Consider the following 17163-nt stretch of genomic DNA (forward strand, 5'->3'; position numbering starts at 1 on the left):
AGATTGATCTGTTTACAGGGTATTGGTGTGTTCCATTGACAGACAGAGGTAGAAATAATTCTGCATTTGTGATACCATCTGGTTTGTATGAATACAATGTTTTGCTGTTTGGAATGAAAACTGGTCCAGGAACATTCTGGAAAATGAATGATTCTGTAATTCGAGGGTTAGAACACACAGATGCCGATATTGATGACTTAGTCACAGGGAGTGACACTTGGGAAGAGCATATCTCTGCAGTAGAAAAGCTGTTTGACAGGCTTTCCCAGGCCAGCCTTACAGTTAACTTGGCTAAGAGTGAATTTGGCCATGCCATTCTGACCTGTCTTGGTCAATGCAAGTTGGCTCCTGTTCGGCCAAAAGTCCAGGCAATTTCTTAAATTCCTATTCTGACTGCTACGAAGGCTCTTAGAAGGTTTCTGGGAATGGATGGATATTATCGTAAGTTCTCTAAGAACTTTGCTGCTATCGCTCTTCCTCTGACTAACCTGAAGAAGGGTGAAAAGATTGTTTGGACCGAGCCTTGACAGGAGATCTGACAGGAAATCCAGGATTCAGCTACAAAAGACAGGGTGAAGGCCGAGGTCTCTGAGCTCCTTGTGGATACTTCATGCCTTTGTATGGCTACTGCTCCGCCCATGACTGCAAGGAACTGCAAAGAACTTTGGAGAGCAGAGAACATCAGAGAAAGAAGCCTCCACTCCATGGACTCTCCCTACACTTCCCCTCCCTCGGAAAAGCAGGCCATATACACAAAAAAAACCTCACAACCTGGACATTCTTGCTGCAAACCCGCTCTCACATTGGCGGAGAGATACAAAAGCTTTAAAGTGCGTAACACCAGGCTGAAGGATGGCTTCCTGTCTGCAGTTATAAGCCAAATGAATGATAAAATGGACTCAAACTCACAATGTAACTCGACGTGACCCTGCACTATATGTCTATCTGTACTGCACTTTCTCTGCAGCCATAATGCTTTGTTAGTTATTTTTTGTTGTATATCAGCTCAATGTACCATCGTAATGTATCGATCTGTGTGGATGGTACATCAGGCAAGATTTTCACTGTAGCTCAGTACGTGATGATAATAAACGAATTCCCCATTTTAACTGTGTGGAAATATTAGACAGACTGAGCTTCTGCTCTGGAACCTCAGAAGGAAACTGAACTGTTGTCATTTCTGTGGAAAGCAAATATCTGGGAAATGCTTCAATCTCACATTACGGTCTGCAGTAACTGGGATCAGGTGACCGGTGGTTGGTCTCCCATATCAATATCAGAATCAGGTTTAATAACACCAGCATATGCCAGGAAATACGTTGTTAATTGTTAATTCTTAACAAAAGAGTTTAACAATTGTGATTTAACATAAGAATATAATTAGCACAAAAGTAGAAAAAATAAAAATGTAATAAACTATTTCAATTGTGTGGAACAATTTGTCTGACTGGGTTGTTGCTTTGGAAATTCTACAGTGAAGCTTAACTGAACTGTACATATTTATGAGAAGCTCAGATAAATACAAATGGCTAAATTCTCACATAAATGGTTCAGACACCCAGAAACATCGGCTGCACTTCAGCACGTCGAAACAGTGTATGAAACATGCGGAAAATATTACAGAAAAAAACATTGTCCACCCACAATGAGAGGACGTGACAGATCCGGATCTCACTGCGTTGTCTGAAGGGGACAAAGGTGAAGCTACACGGACACGTAGAGCAGTGACCCGCAGATGCTGCAGATCTGCAGAAAAACGTGAACAGGAAACGGGATCAGGTGACGGGTGGAGCGTCTCCCGCCTGAACCGGTGACTCTGCTCCTCTCCCCTCACACACTGCCCGACCCATCCGCCGCATTCCCCACATTATTCCATATTTACACCAGATACATGTCAAATTTTCCAGACCATATCTACCCCGATCCCTTTCCCTCCACCCCCAGGTCACAGAATAAAGGGCTCGATTCCCATCCCGGTCCGACACATTATTCAAGCCCAAACAGGAAGTGTTCACGTTTCATTTAAATCAGTTCTGTGTTTATAAACACTAATTTCTATTCACATTCCTCCTGCCTCACTGGACAGGAACACTGAAACATCAAGTGAGAAACAGCAGGAGGTGGCCATTCGGCCCCTCCAACCATCAACAAGATGGCGGCTGCTCCCCCATCTCAGCCACGTTTCTGTCCGATCCTCATTTCCTCGATCCCTTCGGTCTCCACACATCTGCCGGCCTCTTTTCTACGTGAGGATGATCACTGAGTCTTCACCGGCCTCTGTGGGGGGGGGGGATTTACAGATATTCACCACCCTCGGAATGGAGACTTTTCCCCTCATCACAGTCCCGGACAGTCCACCCCCTTTTTCAGAGACTGGGATCCCTGGTTCAACCATTAATGATGTTATGCATTTCAATGTGTTCTCCTCTCAGTCCCCGATTTTCTAAATGACATTTAGAGTTATCACATTTGATCTTTCTTCAAGTTATGACCCCACCACTCCAGGGATCAGTCAGGTGAATATTCATTGCACTCTCTATAACAAATACTCCCTAACCTCTTTTTTCATCCTCTATGGAATTAATTTCCATCTTCTGCAGCCCCGTGTTGCCCCAACTACTCACCTCCCACTCTTGTCACTATTTTCACATTCCACCTCCCCCCTCACCTGGATCAACCTCTCACTCCCCAGCTCTTGCCCCATCCCCACCCCTCATCTCTTTTCTCTGACTACTTCCCGTCCACACTCAGTCCAGAGGGAGGGTCTAGGCCCGAAATGTTGGCGGTCCATTTCCCTCCACAGATGCTGCCCGACCCACTGAGTTCCTCCGGCAGTTTGGACTTTGGTCTGTGTAACCCTTGATAGTATGCGGAGAGGGATTTTACGCCATATTGCAGGGTTAGGGTTAGGGTTATTGGACTTTTCGGTGAGACAACAACATTAATCACGGGTTTCATCACTGAATCCAGTGTTGTGGGATGTAAAGTCCCCTGTTATGTGTCCGGCTGTGCCGTGTTGTTGGTGGAGTGGGCAACGTGGTGTTTGTCTCGATTCGGGTCACAACACCAGAATTGACAGCGGGGTCCACACACAGTGTATTACTCAACAGAAAACCACTCGTCCCTGCAGACTTTGTCTCCTGGTAAACTCATCACCCTGACAGTGTGGACCATAGATACCCCTTCCTCGCAGAGTCATGGAATCACTCAGACAGCTGATCGCTGAGAGGAATTATATTTATTGGTCATTAATGTTCGCCCAGATTCGTCTGGACGGATTTGATGTGGAGTTCGGGGTGTCACAGTGAAAGGGCCGAACGGCCGAACTCTCTCCGTTGTCCAATCATCCTCCCAGGTGATGCGACACTTCACCTGTGAATCTTCTGGGGTCACCTGTTGTGTCCGCTGCTCCCGATGCGGCCGCCTCTACACTGGTGACACCGGCTCCTCCGCAGTTGTGCCGGGTAGGAATGTTTTTTTAACGGGTGTCGATATTTTTCTTCCCTTGTGTGCGGGAGGGGTGGGTTTTGGGGGTTGATGATCGGGATGCCGTCCTTTTTGATGCGGGGTGTGTGGAGGGAGTTTCATTTATTTTCTCTCTGAACGACTTTCATGTTTTCTTTGTTTCGTGGTTCTCTGGAGAAGAAAAATACTCAGCGTTATTTATGAATACCTGCTTTGATAATAAATTAACCTTTGAACTATCCACTCAGAGCGGGACTTAGTTCGTTAGTCACTCGGATAGGAACAGTCTGTGAATGCTCCCACCCAATTCAGCAATTCCCCTTACACCACAGATATATCTGTCCAGATACTCCCCACACAAGACAGGCTGGAGCCAAAAATATTTACTACATGCCAGGCCCTAAAGACAAATTACAAAATAGTCCTAATGGCTTACACACAGAGAACAGACTGAAGCTGTCCTATATCTACACATGAGTGCACAAGGAGATAAGCATCCTGAAACCCGAGCTAGCTACCCTGAAGAAGAAATATGGCTCAGCACGGCTTAGCACATTGGTTCATCGTCAGAAGTTTCTTTCAGAAAAACAGGCTGCTATTTTTTAATGTAGTGTTAACCCTTTTACATACTTTATCATTCCCTCCTTTCGATCATTACATGATCAACAAAGCAGTAACTTTTTACAGAGAAAGCAACCAAGTACAGCATTGACTTCTCAGTGGGTAAAAACGGCATACATCAGTAATTATAACAATGATATGTACAACCATTTGGACATAATGCAATTTCATGCCCCACATATTACCGACAGGTCTTCGAAGATCACCATTTCGACCCTTCGGTGAACCCGTGTAAATCCTGCCCTACTCTCTTGATGCTGTCAGTCTCCTTGGCAGTGTGCTTGGAGAGGGATGTAACGTTAGTAGACCATTCAGGGATATAGGTGCAGCATTCTGTGTCAATAATAGCACAGGCTCCCCCTTTCTCAGCTGGGATAAAATCTAAAGCCGTACGATTCTGTACGACTGTTTGTCGGATTGCAATCATTTCAGTGGATATTTCTGTTACCTGGGCCTGTGTCTCTGTCAGGGCCCCTGCAGTATAGTGGCCAGCTCCTCAAGTGCTGTATCCAAATTGATTATCTCTCGTGAATTTCTGGCTACTCCATAGGAGAGAAAAACTATCATCCAAAATCTCTCAGTCTCAGTTATTCCTCTCGGCTGCTGGGCAACTGCGGTTCTGGCCAGGATGCATGTTTCCCAGTATAGGAAGTTCAGTTTGGTGGGGGCCTGCGATACCATCCCTCAAAACACCGACAACCACAGTCATCTCTGCCTGGCCCACAGTTCCACACTCTCTTCCCCAGGTGTTATTTGAGGAAGCTGGGGCTGAGAGTTCCTCACTCTGGTTGAGCAGGATTACAGACATTGGAATCATAGTTTTACCCAGCAGGCCCCTAGTTCTACCTGTTTGGCAAGGTGTGACAGAGAGACAGAAAGGTGTTAACATGGAGGCCCGCAGAAAGAGATAAACACGAACACCTCTGTTACTTCCTGTAACGGTTTGAATGAACCAGCCACAATAGACCACACCTGGAGTGTGGTTTTGATATTAAAACCACTGTCTTTATTCGTATCTACTTATAATATAACAAATTAAGCAAAATAATCAAAAGCTGAAAGTGTTATGAGTACACATATGTGTAAATATAACTCCCAAACCACTGAGCTCAGGGAATACCAAGCTTAAAGTCTTGAGATGGTAAGGTATGAATTTCAGTTCATCCACGGAATCAATGACGAGAGAGAGAGATTTGTAATCCAAGGTGAATGTCAAGAGAAGGCAATTACGTTGAATTCCACAAATTCCACAGTGGTAAAACAAGATAACAGTCGCTGTAGGTCTTATCCGTCGTTGTTCTAAATCCACATACGAATTATCACCAGAAGTAGCTTATCACAGGAGTACTGTCTTCAAAAGGAACTACCACCCAGGCAAAGGTTAACACACAGGTAGCTTCCGCAAGGTACTCCCAATCCAGATCCAACCACAAAGTATTACCGACAGTGATTTCCACAGAATATCCCTGGACCAGGTGGAAATATGGCTTGAGAAATGGAAAATGGAATTCAATGCGGACAAGTGCGAGGTGCTGCATGTTGGCGAAAGGTGAAATGTTAAGAGGAACATGAGGGGAACCTTCTTCACACAGACGGTCATCCGGGTGTGGAATGAGCAGCCAGCACAAGTGGTGCATGCGAGCATGTTTTCAACATTTAAGAGGTTCGTGTAGGTATCTGGATGGTAGGGATGTGGGAGTGGGCAGTTTAATTAGTTCAGCACAAACCAGATGGCCCAAATGGCCTGTTTCTGTATTGTAATTTTCCACAAGTCCTTTTAACAGCTGTGCAGACCAAACGTTCACCTCGGCAGGGATTTTTTATATTGCGTTAAAATTGTGGAACTTTAAGTTAATAATACGTGACAGAAAATCCCAGATGCACGTCAAGAAAGACAATTTGCATGAGAGTGTTTCAGTTACTGTGGGGCCAGGCACGCATGCAGCTCAGCAGGAAGAGGGAATAATACCAATGGAGAGAGTCAAACTGCGCCAGGGTACAAATTGGTGCTGGCAGAAATGCCCCATTGTTATAGAAATAGGAAAAGCATCGGGGAATTAATGATCATTCTAGATACCAACACTCTACCCAGTCAGGAGATGACTTCTCTGTCCAACTTGGGTTCCACCTCATTGTAACAGTGAGGAACAGCCAGATCAAAACTTGCCGACTCAAGCAATCTCATCTGAAATGTTGTCCTACAGCCATTGAAGGAATTTGTAAATCATTTCAAAGGTTAAAACGAGAAGGAACTTATTTCCAGGAATCTCAAACACAGCACGCCAGTTTTACTGTCTCCGTACAGATATTTAAGAAGTGGAGCGAGGGATTGAATCGACCATCCTTCCTACTCAGACTGTGGGGAGGGATTTATTCGGTCATCTGACCAACTGGCACGCCCGTCATTTTACACAGGAGAAAGGCCGTTCACCTTCTCAGACAGTGGGAATAGATACACTCGGTCATCTCAACTGAAGGTACATCAGCAAGTCCACACTGTGCAAGGCCATTCACCTGTTCCGTGTGTGAGAAAGGATTCAATCGGTCTTCCCACCTGCCGACACACCAGTCAGTTCACACCGGGCAGAGGCTGGTGATCTGCTGAATTTGTGGGAAAGGATTCACTCAATCATCTGAAGTAATGGCACACCATCGGGTTCACACTGGGGAGAAGCTCTTCATTTGTTCAGAATGTGGGAAGCTATTCACTCGATCTTCCACCCTACAGATACATCAGCGAGTTCACACCGGGGAGAAGCCATTCACCTGCTCAGTCTGTGGTGAGAGGTTCAGTCAGTCATCCAACCTACGGAGTCACTTGCGAGTTCACACTGGGGAGAAGCCGTTCACCTGCTCAGTCTGTGGGAAGGGATTCAGTAAGTCATCCAACCTACAGAGTCATCAGCGAGTTCACACTGGGGAGAAGCCATTCACCTGCTCAGTCTGTGGTGAGAGGTTCAGTCAGTCATCCAACCTACGGAGTCACTTGCGAGTTCACACTGGGGAGAAGCCGTTCACCTGCTCAGTCTGTGGGAAGGGATTCAGTAAGTCATCCAACCTACAGAGTCATCAGCGAGTTCACACTGGGGAGAAGCCATTCACCTGCTCAGTCTGTGGCAAAGAATTCACTCAGTCATCCCACCTACAGATTCATCAGCGAGTTCACACTGGGGAGAAGCCATTCACCTGCTCAGTCTGTGGGAAGCGATTCAGTCAGTCATCCAACCTACGGAGTCACTTGCGAGTTCACACTGGGGAGAAGCCGTTCACCTGCTCAGTCTGTGGGAAGGGATTCAGTAAGTCATCCACCCTACAGAGACACCAGCGAGTTCACACTGGGGAGAAGCCGTTCACCTGCTCAGTCTGTGGGAAGGGATTCAGTAAGTCATCCACCCTACAGAGTCACCAGCGAGCTCACACTGGGGAGAAGCCGTTCACCTGCTCAGAATGAGGGAAGTGATTCACTCGGTCATCCCAAGTACTGGCACATCAGTCAGATCACAATGGGGAGTGACCGTTGTTATGAATCCCTAGATTTCGTTTGAAGTTGACTGTCATTTTAAGAGAGAGAAATTAAAAAGTTAAATCAGTTTGACTTGCAGCTTCTTTACATCACTCGCAGCTTGTTTAGTTTTAACCGAGGACACAGACACTCAGAGTCAGACGGAGACGAAGACGGAAAAATGGGAAGATCAAAACAAGGGAAGTGGCGGCCAAGGGTCACTGATCGCAACATTCCCATGCCCACAAGGGTGAGTTAATTATCGATTCAGCGTACTCAAATGTGTGGTTGTCAACTCGTTTGATCCGTAGGAGTGGATCTGATTTGGGGTATCCTGTGAAGACCACTGATGTGTTAACCCTTGCCTGGGTGTGGTGTGGTAATTCAGTTGAAGACGATACCCCTTGTGACAAGTGACTTTCCGTGATAATTCGTATGTAGATTTGTAATGATGACGGATAGAATTTACAGCAACTGTTGTCTTGTTTTACCACCATGAAACCTGTGGAATTCGACATAATTGCCTTCTCTTAACATTTACGCTGGATTACAAATATCTCTCTCATCACCTATTCCGTGGTTGAACTGAACTTTCATACTTTGCCATCTCAAGACTCCAAGCCTTGTTTCTCCCGAACTCAATAGTCTGGGAGTTATAGTTACACACATATATACACATAACACATTTGTTTATCTTGTTTAAGTTACTATATTATAAGTAGATTCTAATAAAGATGGTTTTAACATCAAAAACAGACTCCATGTGGAGCCTATTGCCGGTGTTCGTTTCTAAAGCGTTACAATTCATAACAAAATTTGGAGCTGCGTCTGGGATATGAACAGATTTGGGGGCGTGGTCATTAATTATCGATTTCATTGGGGAAATTCCTTTTTGATTTATTTGTGTGTGGAAAATCAGTAGCAACGGATGTTGATAGATGTCTCGAAGTGCCAGGCACTGGAGGACGCCAGAAGGGTTGAGTTGCTACGTATTGCTAGAAGGTTAAAACTTGCTAAGGGGAAATCGACAATAGGGAGGGCACAGATGCAGAGTGTAGTAGCTGAACATTATGTATCTGAGGGTGTGTTTAAAATGGAAGAGTTGGAGGTGTTTCCTGAAAGTAAACCTCGTGAGCTTGAGCTCCAGTACAAGTGAAAAAAATTAAATGTGGAGGCTGCGGAAAGGCAGAGGCAGTTCCAACTGGAAAAGATAGAGAGATTGCAGCAAAGGGGTCTAGTGTTAGACTCTGGTGATAAGTTTAAGGCCAGTCGGGAAGATAAATTGGTACCTCCATTTGACGAGGTAGAGGTTGATAAATACTTTCAGCATTTTGAGAAGGTTGCTCAGAGTTTAAAGTGGCGAAAATAGGGTTGCCCTATTCTCTTACAAACTGTAATTAAGGGGAAGGCTCAGCAAGCCTATTCTGCTTTGACAGTTGATGAAGCAGCTGATTATGACATTGTGAAACAGGCTGTGCTCAAAGCTTACGAGTTTTTCCCAGAATCATACAGGCAAAAGTTTAGAAATTTGAGGAAGTCTGTGAACTAAACTTATATGGAACTTGCTTATGAGAAGTTTGTGTGTTTTAACTGCTGGTGCACATATAAAAAATATAAATGATAATTTTAACAGCTTGTAAGAGTTGGTTTTAATTGAGGAATTCAGAGGGTGCGTGCCTGATGACATAAAGAGATATTTAGATGAAAAGGATGCTGCCACTTTGCAGGAGCCTGCTGGATGAGCAGATGAGTTTGTTTTTACTCATAAGGTTAAATTTATTCCGAATAAGAGCTTCCAAAAGAGTAGCAGTGCTCAACAGTGTAATCCAGAAATTAAAACTGGGACTAGTGACAAGAGTAAGAATGAAGGGAAGCAGTTGAAGGAGAAATATTCTCATGTTACTTGTTACTATTGTAAGAAAGCTGCTCATATGATGGCTAATTGTTGCCTCCTGGGGAAGAAAAAAGGAAAAGGAGGCAGTCCCAAATGCCTGTGATCAGTATGTTGAAGCACCTGTAAAGCCACAGGGTTCTGAACATTCTGTTTGAGGCTCAAGTAAGGAAAAAGGAAAAGGAGGCAGTCCCGAATACCTGTGTTCAGTATGTTGAAGCACCTGTAAACCCACAGGGTTCTGAACATTCTGTTGAGGCTCAGATAAGGAAAAAGGAAAATGAGGCAGTCCCGAATGCCTGTGATCAGTATGTTGAAGCACCTGTAAACCCACAGGGTTCTGAACATTCTGTTGAGGCTCAGTTAAGGAAAAAGGAAAAGGAGTCAGTCCCGAATGCCTGTGTTCAGTATGTTGAAGCACCTGTCAACCCACAGGGTTCTGAACATCCTGTTGAGGCTCAGATAAGGATTTGAGAGGTCTGACCCACTTAAGAAGAGATTCGATCATTTTACGTCAGATGGGATTGTATTATTAAAGGAAGGGTCAACCCCGGTACCACTGAAAATTGTTTGAGATACAGGGGCTTCTCAGTCACTTATATGAGACAGCATTCCAAAGTTTGGCGATGAGACTGAAACAGGTGAGGTAAATCTTATTAAAGGCATTGGGGGCGTTGTGGTTTCTGTTCCATTGTACAAAGTAACTTTACAGTCAGGGTTGGTTTCGGGACCTGATAAAATCGGATTGTGCTCCAGTTTACCGGTGGAAGATGTTACTTGGCTGTTAGAGAATGACCTGGCAGATGATAAAGTTGTTCCTGCATTGCTGTTGACAACTAAGCCAACCACTGATGACCCACAGATGGATTTTAACATTTATCCTTCCTGCGCAGTAACTCGAAGTATGGTTAAAATGTCTGCCGACACAGACGGTTCTGTGCAGCATGATTCTGATACCCATGATAGCCAAAATCGGGATTCAGGTTATGGTGAATGTCAGGGACTTTTCTGCCTTCATTGTTTCAACAGGATTCAGGTAGTAAGTCTGATGAGAAAGATTTATCCCTGTCTAGGAAGGAGTTTATAGCAGATCAGAACCGAGACCATGTGATTGAAGCTTTAAAAGAAACAGCTCTCTCAGATAATAAGATTAAGAAAGTGCCAGTGGGGTATTATATCATTATGGAGTGATAATGAGGAAGTGGAGACCTCCTGCTATACCAGCGAGTGAGGAATGGGCAATTGTTCACAAAGTTGTAGTTCCTAAAGTTTATATGGCTGAAATTTTAACTTTGGACCACAGTATGCCCTTAGGTGGCCATATTGGAATGAATATAACTGTAAAAAGGTTTATGAAATAATTGTACTGGCCTAATTTGAGGAAAGATGTGACCTTTTTCAAACATGTCACACTTGTCCATTTGTGGGTAAACCCCACTAGGTCACCACAGTGGCCCCACTGTAGTCTATACCTGCATTCGGTGAACCCTTTTCTAAAGTTATAGTGGATTGTGTTGGCCCAGTGCCAAAGCCTAAACCTGGCCATCAGTAACTACAAAGTATTATGTATACTGCCTCCAGATTCCCAGAGGCAATACCTCTCAGAAGTATTCAAGCTAAAACTGTAGCGAAAGTTCTAACCAAGTTGTTTTTTTTTACCATTTCTGGATTGCCTAAAGAAATCCAGTCTGATCAAGAAAGTAATTTTACACCTGGATTATTTCAGTAGGTAGTTTACGAACTAGGAGCTGAACAAATAACATCATCTGTGCACGATCTGGAATCACAAGGGCTGTAGAAAGTTTTCATTCTACACTCAAAACAATGTTTAAGACATACTGTGTTGAAAATGGAAAGACTGGGATGAAGGAATATATTTGCTTTTGTTCTCAGGAAGAGAGTCGGTACAGGATCGCTGGGCTTTAGTTCACTTGAACTATTTGGTTGTAGACTGACGGGACCTTTGACCTTGTTAAAGGAACAGTGGATTGATGGGGATGTACATGTTAACTTGTTAGACTATGTTTTGAAGTTCAATAATAAACTACACTAAGCGTGTAGTCTCGTGAGCCAAAACTTAAAGATTTCTCAAAACAAAATGAAGTGTTGGTTTGATAAGCGGGCTTGCGAAAGAAAATACCAGGTGGGGGATATCTTATCTTACCTCCAATGTTGACGAATCCACTCCAGGTGAAATTCAATGGACCGTATGAAATAGGCTCTCAAATTAATGATGCGAATTCTGTTATTAAAACACCCGACTGACGTAACTAATATAAGTTGTACACATAAATATGATAAAGCCTTAATTTGACAAACAGGCACCATCTGTGTGTGTTGTTGTCAAAACATATGCATCTGGTAACCCTGAGAATGAAACAATTGACTCGTCTGAGACTTTTCACAAGCCAAACATGATCCCAGTTAGACTAATGAACTCGGTTGTTCTAGAAAACATTGATAACAGGTTGGCTCATCTGCAGCCAAAGCAACAACAACAGCTGAAGGAATTAATTCTGAAGGTTAAAGATTTATTTCCCGATGTTCCCAAGCAAACCACGGTCTCAGTACATGACACAGATATTGGTCAAGCCAAACCGATTAAACAACACCCATATCGCATGACCGTAGAAAAGTGTAAATTAGCAGAGCAAGAAATTGAAAATATGCTGGCAAATGGTATTATTAATCATTCAGCATTCGATTGGAGCTCACCTTGCATTGTTGTGCACAAACCTTATGGTAGTGTTAGATTTTGCACTGATTATAGGAAGGTAAATGCAGCAACAAAAAGAGATGCCTATCCTATCCCTAGGGTGGATGAATGCATCGATAAAGTTGGAAAAGCTAAAATTCCAACAAAGATTGATCTGTTGAAAGGGTATTGGTGTGTTCCATTGATACAGAGAGGTGGAGAAATTTCTGCGTTTGTGACAGCACCTGGGTTGTATGAATACAATGTTTTACCTTTTGGAAGGAAAAATGCTCCAAGAACATTCCAGAGAATGATTGATTTTGTAATTCGAAGATTAGAGCACACAGATGCCAATATTGATGACTTAGTCACAGGGAGTGGCACTTGGGAAGAGCATATCTCTGCAGTATAAAAGCTGTTTGACTGGCTTTCCCAGGCCAGCCCTACAGGTAACTTGGCTAAGAGTGAATTTTGCCATGCCACTGTGACCTATCTTGGCTATGTTGTAGCTCAAGGCAAGTGGGCTCCTGTTCAGGCAAAAGTCCAGGCAATTTCTCAAGTTCCTATTCTGACTGGTAAGAAGGCTCTTAGAAGGTTTTTGGGAATGGATGGATATTATCGTAAGTTCTGTAAGAACTTTGCTGATATCGCTCTTCCTCTGACTAATCTCCTCTAGAAGGGTGAAAAGTTTCTTCGGAGCGAACCTCGTCAGTAGGCATTTGATCGATTGAATGCCGTTTTTATGTTATTCACCTCTGCTCTGACTTTACAAAGCCATTTTCTGTAGCTGTGGACGCCACTGATGAAGCTGCCGGGGCAATGTTATTACAAAAAGATGATGATGATGTTAAACATCCTATAGCTTACCTTTCGAAAAAATTCAATGAGCATCAAAGAAATTATTCCACCTTAGCGGGTTATTTTTGACATTTAAGAAAAACCTGGACAGGTATATGGATGAGAGCCGTTTGGGTTGATATGGCCCAGGCGCAGGTCAGTGGGACTAGGCAGAAAAATGGTTCGGCACAGCCAAGAAGGACCAAAAGGCCTGTTTCTGTGCTGTAATGTTCTATGGTTCTTAGAGAAAGAGTTGTTGTCACTCATCTTGACTTTGCGGCATTTCGATGTCTGTGTTTGTCCTGAGAAGAAACCTCTTGCAGTTTATACTGATCATAATCTGTTGGTGTTTTTGATTCAAGTAATGGGCAAAACCAGATGATTGTTAAACTAGAGTCTGATTTTGCAAGAATATGGTATTGTGATAACGCATATGAAAAGCACGGACAATATCATTGCCGATTGTCTTTCCAGATAAATGTTTTGTGTGAGGGGAAGTGTTATGAATCCCTAAGTTTCGTTTGCTGTGGACTGTCACTTTAAGAGAGTGCCTGAGTGAGGTGGGGACTAACAATGACGTCAGCCGCTGACTTTCTCAGCTCACTTTCGATTTTTACAGAGAGAGAGCTCAAGGAGGCGGGACTGTCTGACTTGCAGCTTGTTTACATTACTTGCAGTTTGTTTAGTTTTAAGCGAGGACACAGACACTCACAGTCAGAAGGACGCAAAGAAAGAGAACAAAAGGATTTGGACAAGGAAGCTAGTGGCCAAGGGTCACTGTTTGGAACTCTCCTGTGCCCACAAGGGTGGTTTGATTATCGATCCAGTGCACATCGAATGTGCGCCTGTCACCTCGAATAATCCACAGGAGTGCATTTTGTTTGGGGAATCCTATGGCGACCACTTACGTGTTAACCGTTGCCTGGGTATGTGGTGTGGCGATTCACTTGAAGACGATATCCCCTAGGAAATCTGAAATTCAAACAACAACACAAACAAAATGCTGGTGGAACACAGCAGGCCAGGCTGCATATATAGGGTGAAGCGCTGCCGACGTTTCGGGCAGAGACCCTTCGTCAGGACAAACCGAAAGGAAAGATAGTAAGAGATTTGAAAGTAGTGGGGTGAGGGGGAAATGCGAAATGATAGGAGAAGACCGGAAGTGGTGGGATGAAGCTAAAAGCTGGAAAGGTGATTTGTGAAAGTGATACAGAATTGGAGAAGGGAAAGAATCATGGGACGGGAGGCCTCTGGAGAAAGAAAGGGGGGGGGGGTCAGATGGAGAACTGGTAATCAACTAAATATGTCTGGGATAGGGTAAGAAGGGGAGGAGGAGCATTAATGGAAGTTAGAGAAGTCAATGTTCATGCCATCAGGTTGGAGGCTACCCAGCCGGTAGATAAGGTGTTGTTCCTCCAACCTGAGTTTGGATTCATTTTGACAATAGAGGAGCGCATAGATAGACATATCAGAATGGGAATGGGACGTGTAATTAAAATGTCTAACTTCCGTTAATGCTCCTCCTCCCCTTGTTACCCTATCCCTGATATATTTAGTTGATTACCAGCTCTCCATCTGCCCCCCCCCCCTTTCTCCCGAGGCCTCCTGTTCCATGATCCTTTCCCTTCTCCAGCTCTGTATCACTTTCGCCAATCACCTTTCCAGCTCTTAGCTTCATCCCACCTCCTCCGGTCTTCTCCTATCATTTCTCATTCCCCCTCCCCCCACGACTTTCAAATCTCTTACTATTTTCCCTTTAGGTTAGTCCTGACGAAGGGTTTCGGCCCGAAACTTCGACAGCGCTTCTCCCTATAGATGCTGCCTGGCCTGCTGTGTTCCACCAGCATTTTGTGTGCGTTGTTGATCCCTGTGACAAGTCACTTTCGATTATCATTCGTATGTGGATTTGGAACGGCTGTTCACCTACTGTGAATTTGGGAAGCGATTCGCTTATTCATCTAATCTTATGTAACTCTCGCTTCGGCTGGCAGCTTAAAATAGGAGGTGATAGTCCCCTCCCCACCCAGCCAAACTTCAGAAATCTCATTTGGGTGGATGCTGCGTGATGTGTCCCCTGTTACAAATCAGTACTGTACCCCGAAATAACAAATGGTACACAACATTTGATTAAACAATTGAGCTTTATAATTCTTACTTTGACTGAGGCAAAAATGTACAGTGTATCGGTAAAGTTTCCTGTAACATTTGACTTCATTGTGAAGTCTTATCTTGCACCTTCTATCTCACTGAGTTTTCCAAGAATCAGTTTCTGCTTGCTAGAACGACACAAGGTTTAATTGAATGCAGCACCTGGTGGGTTAAGAGTTATAAGCTACGATCGTAGGGCATGGCAGGATAGATTCTAGCATTTTGTTACGAACAGTAACACTTTAGAAACGAACCAGCAGGAACAGACTGCACCTGGAGTCTGGTTTTAGAAACATAGAAACATAGAAACATAGAAAATAGGTGTAGAGGTAGGCCATTCGGCCCTTCGAGCCTACACCGCCATTCAGTATGATCATGGCTGATCATCCAAATCAGAACCCTGTACCTGCTTTCTCTCCATACCCCCGATCCCTTTAGCCACAAGGGCCACATCTAACTTCCTCAAATTTAGCCAATGAACCGGCCACAACTGTTTCCTGTGGCAGAGAATTCCACAAAGTCACCACTCGCTCTGTGAAGAAGTTTTTCCTCATCTCGGTCCTAAAAGGCTTCCAATTTATCCTTAAACTGTGACCCCTCATTCTGGACGTCCCCAACATCGGAAACAATCTTCCTGCATTTAGCCTGTCCATTCCCTTTAGAATTTTATATGTTTCAATAAGATTCCCCCTCAATCTTCTAAATTCCAGTGAGTATAAGCCTAGTCGATCCAGTCTTTCTTTATATGAAAGTCCTGCCAACCCAGTAATCAATCTGGTGAACCTTCTCTGTACTCCCTCTATGGCAAGAATGTCTTTCCTCAGATTAGGGGACCAAAACTGTACACAATATTCTAGGTGCGGTCTCACCAAGGCCTTGTACAACTGCAGTAGAACCTCCCTGCTCCTGTACTCAAATCCTTTTGCTGTGAATGCCAACATACCATTTGCCTTTTTCACTGCCTGCTGTACCTGCATGCCCACCTTCAATGACTGGTGTAGAATGACACCCAGCTCTCTTTGCACCTCCCCTTTTCCTAATCGGCCACCGTTCAGATAATAATCTGCTTTCATATTTTTGCAACCAAAGTGGATAACCTCACATTTATCCACATTCAATTGCATCTGCCATGAATTTGCCCACTCACCTAACCTATCCAAGTCACCCTGCATCCTCTTACCATCCTCCTCACAGCTAACACCGCCGCCCAGCTTCGTGTCATCTGCAAACTTGGAGTTGCTGCATTTAATTTCCTCGTCTAAATAATTAATATATATTGTAAACAACTGGGGTCCCAGCACTGAGCATTGCGGTACCCCACTAGTCCCTGCCTGCCATTCTGAAAAAGTCCCATTTACTCCTACTCTTTGCTTCCTGTCTGCCACCCAATTCTCTATCCACATCAATACCATACCCCCAATACCGTGTGCTTGAATTTTGCACACTAATCTCCTTGTGGGACCTTGTCAAAAGCCTTTTGAAATCTAAATATACCACATCTACTGGCTCTCCCCTATCCACTCTACTAGTTACATCCTCAAAAAATTCTATAAGATTCGTCAGACATGATTTTCCTTTCACAAATCCATGCTGACTTTATCCGGTGATTTCACCTCTTTCCAGGTGTGCTGTTATCACATCTTTGAAAACCGACTCGAGCATTTTCCCCACACCCGACGTCAGACTAACCTGTCTATAATTCCCCGGTTTTTCTCTCCCTCCTTTTTTAAAAAGTGGGGTTAAATTAGCCACACTCCAATCCTCAGGAACTAATCCAGAATCTAAGGAGTTTTGAAAAATTATCACTACTGCATTCACTATTTCTTGGGCTATTTCCTTAAGCACTCTGGGATGCAGACCATCTGGCCCTGGGGATTTATCTGCATTTAATCCCTTCAATTTACCTAACACCACTTCCCTACTAACATGTATTTCCCTCAGTTCCTCTATCTCACTGGACCCTCGGTCCCTTACTATTTCCGGAAGATTATTTATGTCCTCCTT

At 44.0% G+C, this 17163-nt stretch overlaps 1 pseudogene; it reads left to right on the forward strand.

The window, feature by feature from the left end:
- LOC140721267 (uncharacterized) overlaps positions 1-17163 on the forward strand; it is a 147563-nt pseudogene that overhangs the window by 122054 nt on the left and 8346 nt on the right.

The sequence above is a fragment of the Hemitrygon akajei genome, unplaced genomic scaffold (assembly GCF_048418815.1).
Source record: "Hemitrygon akajei unplaced genomic scaffold, sHemAka1.3 Scf000053, whole genome shotgun sequence".
Classification (NCBI taxonomy): domain Eukaryota; kingdom Metazoa; phylum Chordata; class Chondrichthyes; order Myliobatiformes; family Dasyatidae; genus Hemitrygon; species Hemitrygon akajei.